The sequence below is a fragment of the Xenopus laevis genome, chromosome 8L, assembly GCF_017654675.1.
Source record: "Xenopus laevis strain J_2021 chromosome 8L, Xenopus_laevis_v10.1, whole genome shotgun sequence".
Taxonomy (NCBI): Eukaryota; Metazoa; Chordata; class Amphibia; order Anura; family Pipidae; genus Xenopus; species Xenopus laevis.
The window spans coordinates 40,181,875-40,194,735 of NC_054385.1; positions in this window are offsets into that span (position 1 = coordinate 40,181,875).

Below are 12,861 nucleotides of genomic sequence, written 5' to 3' on the forward strand. Positions count from 1 at the left end.
AACATCAGTTCTTTTTTGTTACTTTTCCCCCCCAGATGATCGAAGCATAGGTGATTAAGTCACTATTCACAGGTCAATTTAATGCCTTATACTCATTGTTTCCCAATTGTACTATATATCCCTGCACTTTAAAAGGTTATGGCACCCAGTGCTCTTCCAGAGAACAACTACTATCATAGCACCCTTAATTGCCTGTCAAGGCTTCTCTAACCAAGCACATGAAACACTGTACTTTTGGCCTTGGGGTTTTCAATGTTTTGCCATGGGAATAGTGACAGGCAATTATGTTTTTTTTGTTATTCTCTGCAACAGCAGTCAAAACACCTGGTGTGCTATACATATAAAACATATAGCTATTCTGAATAGGAAGCTACTTTTTTCATTAATACCTATTCTAATTTCTTGGACAATATTGATGAAAAGTTATGCATAAGAGCGCGCGTGAGCAGCCATAATAAAGAGATCAGTACTGACAGCATGAGACACACAGATGTAACAGTGAGACAGAGGTGTGAAACTGTTTGCATAGGTAGGGTGTTTATTTCCACAGCACACTTCCTATGTACAAGAAACAAATTAAAGGCACATTTCTGAGAAAACAGCGAGAAAGAAAGGCAGAACCGCACATACAGTAATTCGATCTTAGAGCACGGGTCCCCAACCTTTTTTACCCGAATATATTAAAAGAGTCAGGGAGCAAAACCAGCATGAAAATATCCCTTGGGGAGCCAAATAAGGGCTGTGATTGGCTACTTGGTAGCCCCTATGTGGACTGGCAGCCTACAAGAGGATATACGTGGCACTATACTGAATTTGTATACAATTAAAACTTGCTTCCAAGCCTGGAGTTCAAAAATAAGCGCCTGCTTTGAAAGCAACATCCAAGAGGTTAGAGAGCAACATGTTGCGCAGGAGCTACTGGTTGGGGATCACTGATTTAGACTAGGATAGGAATTCCTATAAGAAATATAACAGCCACGTATACAATGGTCTGAAATCAAAAGTAGCATGATGCTATGGATGCTGGTTTTTTTTATGGATGTTGGGTTTTCATTTGGAGGGGTTGAACTTGATGGACTTTTTCTAACTATGTAACTATTCAACTGTGCTAACACTAGTACACTAGTTACTTAGATAACACAGACATGCATTCTTTATCTATCTGTACAAAGTCACAAGGACTTTACCATACCTCCCAACTGTCCCGGTACAGTCCCGATTTTGACAGCTCAACCTGCAGTCCCCCATTGGACTGAAATATCCCGACTTTCGCAGCCAGAAGAAGATACAATGGTTCTAAAACTTAATTTAAAAAAAAAAAAGGCTTTTGGCAGAGAGCACAGAATATGTGACAGCTGCGCTGTCTAACTATTTAAGATAAGCAAAAGATACAATTGTAACTGTTTAAGATAAGCAGGTCTCTTGGGAGAACTGTGACTCGCAGCTTAAAGGGCAATTCACCTTCATTAGTAAAACTTTAATAACACATAAAACCTGACCCTAAAACCCCCAGAAATGTGTTCAAACTTTCCATAGCCTGCCAAATTTTGTAAAATGGATATGTATTTAGAGGGTGTGGTCAGACAATGGGCGTGGTCAAAAAATTTGGCTGCGCTAGGTTGGAAGGTATTCTTAACTGTGACTGTGTGCTAGATATGCACTTGAACTCTGTTCAGTGTCGGACTGGGACACCAGGGGCCCACCCAAAAACCTTAGATCAGGGGCCCACTCTCAGTACTATTTTTCTTCCTCTCCTCAGTCAATCTTTATTTTTCTACTCTCTATTCTTTACATACTATGAACTATTATTCCATCTATTTAGCTTCATAGAAATAGGGAATGGCCATGAAATCAGCCAAATGTTTAACAGCATGAGGGGCCACGGACACCTGGGCCCACCGGGAGTTTTCCTGGTATCCCTGTGGGCCAGTCCGACACTGACTCTGTTTCTTCTGTTAGCAAGTTACTTTGCCATTCTCTTCTGAAACTGGCAGTCTGTATCTGTGCATTTCTCAATGTGGATCATATGTATTGTTTGCTTTTATGCCTATAGTATACAGCAGGGGTCCACAACTTTTTTTTTTTTTACCTGTGAGCCACATTGAAATGTAAAAAAAATTGGGTTTTTAGGTTAAAACCCATGAAGGGAAAACAGCAGCAACAACAACAAAAAGCTTTAGTAAACAAAATGCAAATTTTTGATGAGCATGAAAAACACACATAAGGAACTTGAATTAAGCATTTCACTGAGGAAAAAGACAATGTTTACTTACATTTTCATAGGGAATAAAGGGGTTTACAGCTTAGCTACATGTTCCATACTGTATCAGGTGATTCCCTTTTATGTAGAATGGATTGGCATGTTCTGTCCCCAACTTGAGGCAGTGCAGTCAAATGCTTGGGGTATGTGACAGCAGGGAATGAAGCCTTTTAGGGTCTGGCCACACGAGCAGATTCGGGGAGATTAGTTGCCCTTAGGGGCGACAATCTCTCCTACTGCCTTCCCACGGACGACTTCGCAAAACGAAGCGCCGCTTGTGCATTGCCACAGGCGATTTTCATTTTAGCCGGCGGAGGGCAGGGAGAAGGCAGTTTGGGGCGATTTTCGCCCCAAAAAAGACCTGGGACCTGTTATCCAGAATGCTTAGGACCTGCTTAGGATGCTTTCTGGATAGCGGATCTTTCCATAATTTGGAACTAATAGAAATTCATATACATTAAACAAACCCAATAGGCTGGTTTTGACTCCAATAAGAATTAATTAAATCTTAGTTGGGATCAAGTACAAGCTGCTGTTTTATTACTACAAAGAGAAAGGAAATGGTTTCTAAAAATGCTAATTATTTGATTAAAATGGAGTCTATGGAAGATGGCCTTCCCTTAATTTGGAGGGTTTCCAGATAACGGATCCCATACCTGGGATAAATAAATGTATATAAGCTTATATACATGTGGGAGCATACTAAGATCCTGTAAAGAATATAACATTGCAATTTAGTGAATAGGAAGAAGTTTTTAGCTGTATCTGTAACTCTGTAACCAGGGCAAGCTGACACAAGGCATGATTTAGTTATAAGGTGCTCTGCTGTGAGAAATGTGCACGTTCATTGGAAAAAATGTGCTTCTGCTACACTGTTTCATGTAAGCTGAAGAGTGTTGAATATTAATTAGACTATTAATTAGTTGCTGTAAAAGCCTATGGGGCCGATCTACTAACGATAGCAAAAATTTGCCAACATGACGTCAGTTTGTTACTTCGCCGGTTTACTAACAGGCGCAGGTGTAACTTTGCTTCACTAGCGGTAATTCGCTACCTTATGCCTTGCGAAGTTGCACTACGTAACTATGCAAATTCACTAAGATGCGTATTTTACTGAACGTTACCTCTTGCCCCAGACTTGCCTTTGCCACCTCAGACCAGGCGAAGTGCAATAGAGTCGATAGGACTTCCTCAAAAAATAGTTAAAATTTTTTCTAAGTCCCAAAAAACGCTGGCGACTTTTCATTTTTCAGGGTGATAGGCTCCAAAGATCGTACATTTTTTCTGGGGTCCCTACATTTCCTAACATATGGCACATAAACTATATACTGGGCTCATGTATAGGGCAAAATAAGATAACAACTTATTTGATTTTGTTAAAGTTTTCCAGGCTTGTGTAATGTAATGTATTTGCTGCTACATATACGTCCATTCAACTTTAACTTCCCGCCATATGCAAATTAGGCAACAATACTGCAACTTCGCTTCGCTTGCTGCAGTAACGCTAGCGCAACTTCGCCATCCCTGGATGCAACTTTGGATTTTAGCGAATTAGCGTTGTCCTGGCGAATCTACGCCTGGCGAAGTGTTGCGATGTAAGCGAACCTGTCGCTGGCGAATATTCGGAGGTTAGTGAATTTGCCCCTATGTCCCTTGTTGCGGTAGAAAAATAACGTTTTATTATTTAAAACAATCTGTGTGTTATAGGGCTCCACGCCTTTTTCTTGGTACTCACAGTTCCTGCAGGGGGCTGGGGATGTAACATTTGCATTGCTAACAGTAATCAAAAGCAGAGCTGCCCATGGTATTATTCACTCCCTTTTTAATTAGTGGTGAGGATATTGACGACTATTCTCTGGGAATAGAAGATTTTGATCTATCTCTGTCTCAGTATATCATTTTTTTATATATGAAGTGATTATTGATGCAAACTAAACACACGCATAAAATAGTTTTAAAATGTGAGTTGATGTTGCACAAATATTGTTACATTGGGGAAATAAACTCTGGTATTCATGGAAGAATGGGACACTGAAAGGGACAGCTTCCAGGGACTTCCAGACTCATGTAAACAGGGGTGAGCTGACAGATTGCTGCAGCTGACAGCTAAGTGGTTGACCTGTAAAACTAGTTGTAAGCATGTGTTGTACCCGGAGCACTTGTTAGTCATTGTACAAAGGCACTGCCAATGACAGGGAGATGGAGAGTGTTGTGCTTTCTATTTCTGACAAAGTTCAGAAGAATTCCTAGGGAACGGACACGAATAGCTCTCTTGCAGCTGTGACAATGCCTGTAAATGTATTAAAATGTTGTCTCGTATTAAAACATAACTATGCGGGGGGAAACAGTTCTAATTCAATGAGGCATTAGCAATGCTTTTTGGATTGACTTACAAATGGGTTTCCTAATGTTATCTATGAGAAAAAAATGGCTTGGTGGAATTTAAGGCAATTTGGCAGAATTTCCTTATTTCTAAAGGAATAATGGCAACATAGGAATCTGACTTCTTTTGATAAACACTTCCTTTTTCATCAAAGGGTTGGTTCACCTTTAAAATAACTTTGATTATGTTATAGAACGACCAATTCTAAGCAACTTTTTAATTTGTTTTCATTATTTATTTATTATAGTTTTATAGTGATTTGTCTTTTTCTTCTGACTCTTTGCAGCTTTCAAATGGGCGTCGCTGTCCCCTTCTAAAACAAATGCTCTGTAAGGCTACAAATGTATTGTTATTGTTACTTTTCATTACTGATCTTTCTATTCAGGTCCTCTCCTATTCATATTCCAGTCTCTTGTTCAAATCAATGTGTATTTTTATTTATATAGCACTACTACTGTATGCAGCAGGGTACAGAAGCAGAACAATTCAGGGGGTCGCTGCAAAATAAATACAAATAAAGATAAAAAGATTAAGCATGTCAGAGAGACATGAGGATGGAGGTCTCTGCCCCATAGAACTTACAATTTAAACTAAAAACCTAACTAAACTAACTAACTAAAAAGCTAATTTCATTAATATAGTGTGAGTATTAAAAGCATTATAAAAAGGCACATGTGCTAACATTCTGGGGTAAATTTACTAAGCGGCGAAAATTCACAAGCAACGGCTTTGAAGCCATCGCAACACTTTTCCAGGCAAAAATTCGCTCAGACAACGCTCATTTACTAAGATACGAAGTTTCGTTCCGGCCGATCAACGTTGGCGAATTTCCGCTACCGTTACTTTGGCATTGTGAGCAAATTAAAGCGAAGATGTGCTAGCGTTCAATTCTGCCTAGCGCTTAAGAGGTCTTGCACTCAGGCTTTGCATATGGCAGGAAATTTAAAGTAGAATGCACTTCTTTATGTTAGATGGTGCATCTAATACATTACATTTACACTGATAACTACACATGTCAAGGGAACCTTAATAAAATCAATACAGTTGTAATAATGCCCTACACATAAGCCCCACTGTAAAATAATGTTTCCATATGTTAAAATATATGGGGGAAACCGGTTACACAAAATACATTTTAAGACTTTTGCAGCCTATAACCCTGAAAAAAAGGACTTTTCTGAACTTAGACTTTTTGCACTCAAAAATATGATGTAAGTGACAGAAGAATGAGGAAGATCTATGCACTCCAGTGCACTTCGCCTGGTCTGAGCTGGCAAAAGCAAGTCTGGCGAAAGAGGTAACGTTCAGTAAAATCCGCATCTTAGTGAATTTGCGGAGTAACGTCCATTCGCCAGAGCGAAAATTCTCCTTGTGATAGAGTGCGAATCACTGCTATCGTCTATCTCCTTCGCTAGCGAAATGACACCTGCGCCCATTAGTCCCTGAACGCGGTAATGCTGGTGAATCTTCACCAGCGTTAGTCACTTCACCCTTCAGTAAATCTGCCCCTCTGAATTACCAAGTGGCAATGCTGTGAAGTTTAGAAACCATAGTAGTCAGTGGGAGGTTTTCCAGAACCTGAACATTATATCAGACTGAAGATAAGTCGGTCACTGTTAGAAAGGCACAAAGGGGAGGCAGGACTGTCTCTTTTGCTCTGGAGCCCAGTACAGGTTTAACATTTTACCCCCTCCCTCTAAACAACGTGAAAACCATACAAAACCTAGATTCCCCTCCAGGTCCGGACTGAGAATTAAAATAGGTCCTGGCATTTCAGGTACACAGAGGCCCAAACAGCCCTCACCAGCCCACTAAATACTGACTTTCTATAGCAACTTATAGCAGCCCCTCTGGCATTTGCCAGAATCCACAGATTGCCAGTCCGGGCCCCTCCTAAACAATGTTGGGAGTCAATACGGCTGTAACAGCTATCCTCTCCAATGGCTGACCTGGAAGAAGGACTGAATAGAATCACAACAAACAGCTTGGTAGCTGGAGTTATCTTTTAATCAAAAATCACTCCATGCAGTAGTTGGGTATCAACTAGTATCAGGTTGGGACAGGGATGGAGAATACATGGAAATCTGATGGCAATATGGAGTATTTGAAACATCAAAGCTCTTCATGGTTCCTGACCCTGAAACACAAACGCTGGTATATTTCTAAATCATAACCACAGGTCCAGGACTAATCATGGTGCATTCCACTGACATAATTAGCTAATGCCCATTGAGTTTTTATCGCCATTAGTAACAGCAGTGATACTATAGTAATGCCTGTACCATAATCCTCAAAATGTCATGTAACAAGTAGGGATGCACTTAATCCACTATTTTGGATTCGGCCAAACCCTTGAATCCCTTACAAAAGATTCGGTCGAATCCTGCTGAAAAAGGCTGTCCTGGCCGAATCCCGAACCGGATCCTGGATTCGTTGCATCCCTAGTAACAAGGTAACTAGTCAGCACTCACAAATGTTATCCCTTCAAACTGAATTTTTGGAATGTTGCTGTATTATAAATGATACAAATCAACGGCTTATTTATTTATATACAATTAGTGTGGTCTTAAAATGATGAGCCATCTGTCTGTCACGGAGGTGATTTCTCATGCTTTGAGTCTTAATTTTTTGCAATGGCAGAATTATTGTCTTTTGAGGAAAAGATATATATTTTTCGAGTTCTCTAAGTCGTTCTGGGTGACCTCACAGGAAACAGGAGCTGCTGAGAAGATTTAAAGCTTTTCACATTCGCTGACAGGGCCTAACATTATTCTGTATATGATTAGTTTTAAAGTCATTTCTAGTTTGACTCAGCTTGCAGGAAAGTACAAGCCAAATCCTCTCATCTTACAGATAGAAGGTGGGGAAGGAAGAAGAAGAAGTGGGAGGAAGAGGAGGTGGGAGGAACTGAGATTGAATTATGCCAGATATACAGGAGGTCATTTACTAAACTCCGAATGCAAAAATACCGAAAAACTTGTGATTTTTTTTTTTATATAAAATCTGGCTTTTAAAAAAATCACAAATTGTTTGGGATTTAATTAACCCACGAGGATGGAAAAGTCTGAATCAGAAGATCCGGCATATCAGACCTGTCGAGGTTGCATATAAGTCAATGGGAAAAGTCATAATGATTTTTTGATGTGCGTTGGGTTTCGTGCAATACCCCGATGTTTTTCTAGTTTTTGGGCAAAAAGCATAAGAGATCTTAATTTTCGGGTGAAAAATCTGAAAAATCTGAAAAAAATCATGCAAAAATGATTCTTTCCTGCAAACCAAATTTTCGGGAAAATTTAATAATAAATAAGCGGATTTGATCGGAGTTTGTAGCAGAAAATGTTGAGATAAAATCGGACTTTTATAACCCCCCAGCTTAAAGGGCACAATGCCCAACCATAACCTGTTGCATTATGGAAGCAAATGTAATTCTGTAAGTGAATGTCCAATATACATTTATGTTCATTTTTCATTGATTTTCAAGTTATTTGTAGACATAATTGCTACTGAAAGCAACATCTTACAGTCTGTTGCTATTCCCTAGTCCTAACTACCTGCTTCTTCACTGAATGGTGCATGCAGTCGGGACTTCCAGTGCAGGGTACAGTACACAACAGATACTCCTTTCAATAGCCACTTAACTTTAAAATCACTTAAAAAGGTTTAAATAAAGATATACTGGAACATAAAAAAAATACACTTATTTGGAAATATATGTGTGTGTATGTGTTGTTTTACTATTTCAAAAAAGGGATGTGCTTCAGTTAACCTTTAGTAAAGTAAGTTTCAAGGATGGCTGTAAATTCCTTTTATCGTTGGCACTGAAAATGTCATCTTTTTTCTTCTCGACCACAAAAAAATCAAGACGGATTTTTTTTCTGAAATCTTTCCTATAACCCACAGTTGAACCTGGGAACCCGAACTAAAGCAGAACAAAGTAACATTTCCTTTCAAAACAGCTTTGCGTTGAGCTTATCTTATTTGATCCTATCGCTTATCCCATTTATAATTTCGATCTTTATTGTATTTCACATTGGATGTTCTGTACTATAAGGATGACGGTTTTAATAACATTACAATCAGATAGATAGAACCTTGCTGTTTTTATTTGAGACCATATATCAGTTTAAATTTCAGGCTGAAGAGAGACAGTAGAGAGACAGAGATAATCGATTCAAAAATCCAAATAATTTCTTGCTAAAAACATGGAATCTGAATTTCTAAAATTCAGCAATATCATTTTCTCAATCTAAATCTTTTGCCAGGGCTGTTGCTCTGGAAAATTCTTGATTTCACTTTATTAAACTATTAAGCTGGCCATAGACACACAGATTTGATCATACGAATCATTTCGTACAAGTTTTGGGCTGTGGAGTGTCGTGCCATGGCCATGGGTCATTTAGTTGATCGGGGATGTTAGAAAATTTCTGTTGGCTACCGATAATATCTCTGCATGTATTGCCTGTATCTGGTGATATCAGTGGGAGACTGTCACTACTTTTTGTCCGTCATGTCAGGGGCAGAACATCGTCTGATTTGTTATTTTACTACTTTATTTGATCTGAATGGTTAGTAGCATGTTGGGAGATTGCACTGCACAATCAGTCGCCAGACATTGAAGATATATCTGCACGTCTATGGCCAGCTTTAAGGTGGCAATCCATGGGCAGATCCGTTCGTTTGGAGAGGTCGCCAAATGAGCCGACCTTGCACCGAAATGCACACCTTAAGTGGGTGAATTCTGGCTACTCAGATCATGGGCCTTAGGGCCCAACAATCGGATCACAAGGCCAGGAAAGCAGGCAATGCTGTCCTTGATCCGACGCAAATTTAGGCTTGCTCAATTGACATCTGGATATTGTTTGGGGAAGCCCGATACTGCCCCATATACTGGCCAATAAGCTGCTGACTTTGTCCCTTTCCAGGGTGAAAAAGTATCTTATCCCAAGCAAGGCTTATCCATGGATGGCTATTTTCAGAAATGTTTTGTTAACTTTGCTTCCAGAGGAAATATAGCATCCCAACTTGACTTTCCATACAAAAGAAGCATATATTTACTTGTGAAGAAGGAGTATCATGGTTTCCAACGGCAGACTCACATATTTGCTAATAAAAAACAAATGCACAAGAACACAAACTCTTATTGAACCTTTTGAGGGCATTATTTATGGGAGTATGGGAGGAGACAGAATGCAGCAACGAATACAAATAAAATTAACCAGACTTGCCTACACAAGAGGATGTGCCAGCTTAGAGTGTGTACAGTAAATAGAGAAGTGTTACAATAACCCAAAGAAAAAAAAAAACATTCTCACAAGGGTGTGGTACTATAAATGTGTAAATATAAACTGTTGTTTTCAATGTGGAATTAAGGCTTGTTAGATAATTGGAAAGGTTGATTTTAAGAGAAACTGGTATTTTGTAAAACCTTAATAACTTTAAGATCTTTCTGTTCTCTTGATTTGCACAATCTGTTTTACTGGGAAAGAGAACATTAAAAATGCTTATATAAATAATAATAAAACATCAGTAAAAATTTGAAAATCTTATCTGATTTGACTTGATGATGAGTCCTGACTTTAAAATATATGATTGTTATTAAAATTGTAGCCATGGTAGCCCCTTCTGCCAAATTATCTGCCAATCATTCACCCTTTTTCTACGTGCTATTGGTTCTTGGTGTTTTTATTTTTAAACTTACTATATGAAAAGGTTAAATATCTCATCCTTTTTTATTCTTGCGCCTCTGACTTTCCTTCTTCCTATCTTTTGTATCACTATTTAAGATACCATAGTTTTCTGTCATATTGTGATTTCATACAGAGATGCTTCTTTTGCTCCAGGAAGATAATGATAATGAAGGTCACTTGTGGGGCTTCAGACCAGTATCGATTTACTCAGCAAAGGTTGAAGAAGTTGTAGGAGAACATCCAGAAAAAGAAATGATCTAGCGATGGCTGGTTTTGCAGTGAGGGGCTCACCGGACTGAACACTTCCAATGGATTTGAATAGAAAATGTTCTGTGCGTATGTTCTTTAATTAGACTTTGGTAAAATACAGTGGAAAGTAGGTTTCAAGTATGCCTGTAAATTGCTTTCATGATTGACAGTAAAAAAAAAAAAAAATTGTAAACTCAACCGCAAAATATTATAAGGGAATTTTTCTTTTTCCTTCCAGTAATCTATAGCTGAACCTGCTCACCCAAACCGCATTATATTTCCTTTCATGATCACTTTTCATTGGCTTTATGTTTACGTTCTTTATTTCATTTCAGGTTAGTGAAGCATGTTCAAAACAACACCTGTACAGCCTGACAATAGGCAGCAGTAGAATGAACCACTGCCATTCGGTTTCATCACAGGACGGTGTATCTAAAATGTTGTCGTGAGGGTGCATGCAGGTACAACCACATTGGTGTATGTATTGGCAGACTTAGAGGCCTAGTTAAGATTGCTCAAGCCTTTTGACTAAATAGCCTAAAAGCTGCTTTCCTTCCAAAAACCCATTCAGGTAAAATTACAGAAATTGACGAGGTTTTTCGGTCTGAAACGCAAGGAAACTCACACAGAATTTCCTTAAAGGTTGCTCTAGCCCACCCCTCTGATATGGGTGCTTTAGCAGCCCCTAACTTGTTCTATTACTACCTAGCAACAAAACTTGTCAATACTTGGTGGCGGGCTGCCCCATAATCCCAGAACACTGCTACAACTATTGAGGCCCAAGCTGTAGGCTCCATCTAAACCCTCAAAGACGTCCTCTTCCCAGGAACTAAAGGAAAAAACCCTCCAATCTACACTAACAAAAGCTATAGTACAAATCTGGAAAGCAGTGCTACTACAATTCCCTAGCGTTGACTCTCAAGGCTCCATTTGTCCCACTATGGTACAATCTTCAACTTCCCCTCCTAATACCTATCCCTGACCCACAGGTATGGGCTAAATACATGGTTAAATACCCGGGTCAAATTACTGAACGTTGGGAAAATACTTTCCTTTGACGACCTAAAATAATCTAACGCATAGAATGTTCTTTCGCTGTATCCAACTGCCCTGAAAGCCTAATTCAGAAATATCAGAATTGACACTACGTCCCATAGATTGGAACAAATGCCATTTACCCCGGATCTACCTGAGCCAGTTTACCACTATTATTCTCTCCTGATCAAACTTGGAGATCTGGTATTGCCAAAACTATATGAGAATTGGACTGTACCGCACCTCACGCCAAGTATGGACTGACATTTTGTAAACCCACCGTGCAATGTTATTTAGCTCTAAAAACAAAATGATACAATTCAGATATTTACATAGATCCTATCCAACCCCCAACAAATTACACCTGAAGACCCCAGATATACCTGACATATTATTCAGACCTGTAGACCTATTGTCCCCAAAGAAAGGCAGTTAATAGAGCTTACCTACGCAGGGGTAGGCCCAAAAATGTTTAGCAAAGTATGGTCCCCATGGATCTCCGAATACTTGCCGTCATTGCTGCCTCAAACCAAAACAAACACATGCAACATGCAACACATGCAACAGCACCCCCTACTCCTCAACCGCCGCCCCAGAGGAACGACAGTGATCTTTAATAGTTTGGGAAAAATTGTTCTGTTAAGTGATTGACATAAGTTTAGGGGGATATTTACTATTCAATCTTATTTCTGGTTGGGTTTTTTGGGGAAAAACTTGAATTATTAGAGGTTTATTACACCCCGATGCTGCGAAAAGCCAGAATTCGAAAACCCATAATCTCAAACCTGTCAAGGTCATATATAAGTTAATGGCAGATCCCTATCCCAATTTGAAGATATCATAGTCTGTGCTGGGTTTAGCCCAATAATCCGAAAAATTCTGGGTTTTTGGGCAATAACCCAAAAAAATACAGTGATTCGGGAATAAAGTCCAAAAAATTAGTTTGATTCGGGTTTTCACTTGATTCTATCAAGTTTTTTCCCAGCCTGGCTTTTTCAAGTTATTTTATTGATAAATAAGGTAAAACTGTGGATGTAAGTTTGGTCCAGTTTTGTTTAATACATTTTTTTTTGTATAAATGTATAAGACAAATACTTTACTTGCTGACATCTATCTACGTCCACTGCTCTGCCTGGTCTAACAGTAACTCCTGCTTAGTCAGTGTTTATGTCATTGCTGTTTTATGTACATTTGAACTTATTATTTTCTAGGTGAAAAGCAAAATATCAATTAAAAAACAAAACAAA